This window comes from Anolis sagrei, chromosome Y (genome assembly GCF_037176765.1).
Source record: "Anolis sagrei isolate rAnoSag1 chromosome Y, rAnoSag1.mat, whole genome shotgun sequence".
Lineage (NCBI taxonomy): Eukaryota > Metazoa > Chordata > Lepidosauria > Squamata > Dactyloidae > Anolis > Anolis sagrei.
In genome coordinates, this window is record NC_090035.1 from 50047281 (window position 1) to 50050280 (window position 3000).

The window sequence follows — 3000 nt, forward strand, 5'->3', positions numbered from 1 at the left end:
TTCATGGTTTTCTCCTTTCTGTTGAAATTATCCAGGTGCTTGTGGATTTTAATGGCTTCTCTGTGTTGTCTGAAATGGTGGTTGTTGTGGACATTCCTAGACATTTTGCAGATATATAAACCCAATTTTCCTAGTTTCCAACAGACCTCACAACCTCTGAGGATGCCTGCCATAGATGTGGGTGAAACGTCAGGAGAAAATGCTTCTGGAATAGGGCCAGACAGCCTGGAATACTCACAACAACTCAGTGATTCTGACCATGAAAGTCTTCAACAACATAAAAAAAGTTTGTTTTGATTCTGGAGGTGAAAAAGAAAATAAAGAATCAACATATAACAGGGACATCACTCACATGGAAGAGAAGAAATGAGAAAAGGGACTCATAAAAATTTCCAGAGGACTGTGCAAATTAGAAAGGAATACACTCTTTGCGACACAGGTCTTTGAGCAGAACCGGGGGAAGATTCAGACATCGCTCGGAGATCTGGATCGGAAAGGCATGGTCGAAGAGATGCAGCCACAACAGGTAGTCCATAAGACCTTCTGGATTTCTTGATTCCTGAAGGCATATATCACAGGGTTGCAGCATCATGGCAAAGATCATGAAGAAGGAAATGGAGATGATGATGAGGTTGTTCTTGGTCAAGGGCTTGACAATGCTGCAGCTGGCGTGGTCCTCCAGGCAGTTCCAGCCCAGGACGGGCAAGACCCCGAAGCAGATGGAGACCTCCCAGGTGAGGAGAAGCATGATGTATGTCCAGGTGATGGTCCGCTCAGAGTAATAGGTCAGTGCATTGTAGAGGGACAGGTAGTGGTCAATGGTGATGGTGAGGAGGCTGCCCATGCTGGCCATGAAGGAGCAGACCAGGAGGCCCACCGTGAGCAGGTTCACCACTTGGGACTGGATACAGTACACAAAGACAAAGTGGAATATCAGACCCAAGCCAGCCAAGAGGTCTGCCGTGGCCAGGCTCCCGATCAGCAGGAAATTGGCATCCGGAAGGCAGGTGTGTAGAAGATGATGGCCACCACAATGGCATTCTCGCAGGAGATGATGGTCCCAGGAACACAAAGCACCACATCCCAGGGGTTCAAGGGAAGAGGAGGCGTCTCCGAGAGGTACAAGGAGCTGCTGCGGTTGTCGGGCACAAACCAGCCCAGCTGCTCATCATAGGGGGCCACGTCCTCTTTCATGCTGTCCACCTACAAGAGGAAAAGGAAGAACGACTTATGGTTTACTCCAGTGGTTCTTAATCTGTGGACTGCGGACTACCAGTGGGCTGCGAGGATGAAAATCTGGTCTGCGATTATTTCCGCTCCTTTCACACCACCTGCTACTCCTTCCCTGTCGCTGACCATGGCATATGTTCTGTACCAGAAATTAGAACTGGTCTATCCTATCACTGGTTCCCCATCCATCAGATTTGCAGTGCAATTCCATGTACACCAGTGGTTTTTAACCTGTGGGCCGCGAGGATAAAAATCTGGTCCACGGGCCTCCTTCCTCTTTAATTTTATTTTATTTATTTATTTTATTTCCGCTCCTTTCGTGCCACTTGCCATTCATTCCCTGTCGCTGACCATGGCATATGTTCTGTATCAGAAACTAGAACTGATGTGGTCTGTCCAATGCAATTTTCTCAATCAGCACCCCAAACCAAATCTAAAATTGACCAAAAACCAATTCGTAATCTTTCTGGTACTAATGTTGCAGAATGGTCCCTGGTCAAAAAAAGGTTGGGAACCACTGGTTTGCTCTCACAAGGAAATCCATTGTCTTGCATGAATACTAGTGGATATAATTGGCACTAAGGAGAAGGTTGACTCAAGTGAGTTTAACTCTTTTCAGGAAGATCATACTTTACAAAAGGTTACGATCTTTAACAAGGTCATTCCTTTCCAAAGGTTATAATTATGCCAAATAGTGTTAATGTCAGTTAATCTCCAAAAGGGTCACACTTCCAAAAGCCTGAGGCCCGAAATGTGTGTCTATCTCTTTACATGAGTGTGGGAAGGATTGGGGAAAGCAGGAATTTCATAGGCTTTCATAGGCTTTCAAAAGCGTGACTCTTTTGGAGATTAATTGGCTTGTTTCTGCTACCTTGGCAGCCACCTCTCCACAAAAGTCAACATCGACACAGAAATACAATGCCACCTGAGCTCTGCGAGTGCAGCTTTTTTCCAAATAAAGCAGAGAGTGTTTGAGGACCTGACATCCGTAGGGATACCAAGGTGCTTGTTATAAAGCTATTATCCTCCCAACCATGCTATATGCCTGTGAGATGTGGACTACCTACAGATGTCACATGACACTCTTGGAATGTTTCCATCAGCGCTGCCTCCGGAAAATCCTGCAAATCTCTTGGGAAGACAAACGGATAAATGTCAGCATGGTAGAAGAAGTAAAGACCACCAGCATTGAAGTGATGGTCCTCTGCCATCAACTCCACTGGACCGGCCACATTGTCCGAATGCCCGACCACCGTCTCCCAAAGCAGTTGCTCTACTCTGAACTCAAGAATGGGAAATGAAATGTTGGTGGGCAAGAAAGAGATTTAAAGATGGGCTCAAAGCCAGCCTTAAAACCTCTGCCATAGACACTGAGAACTGGGAAGCCCTGGCCCTTAAGCACTCCAGCTGGAGGTCAGCTGTGACCAGCAGTGCTGTAGAATTTTTGTGTGTGTGTGTATAGATTTTTATTAAGTTTCAAATTTCAAATAACATTTAAAGTGGGGGAATAAATAAGAGGTATAAGAAAGTAGGAAAGACGTCAATTAAGAGATCCAACCGGTGCAAGAGGGGGAACAAAACAAAGCACACAAAAAAGAGGGGGAGGGGATGTTCTCTCTTTCTTCTTCTAACTTTATTCAGGGTAGTACATCAAACGAGTGAGAACAAGAGAAAAGTTTTGAAAATGGAAAGAGATGTTGAAGAGAGAACCAGTATCTGAGGGAATGATATCTGTATCTTATAATCAGGAAGGAAATTTGTGAGAAAAGG

At 45.2% G+C, this 3000-nt stretch overlaps 1 pseudogene; it reads right to left on the minus strand.

Annotated features, from left to right (window-relative positions):
* Positions 1–465: 465 nt before the first annotated feature.
* Positions 466–1194, minus strand: LOC137095062 (G-protein coupled receptor 12-like; annotated as a pseudogene).
* Between the last annotated feature and the right edge of the window lie 1806 nt (positions 1195–3000).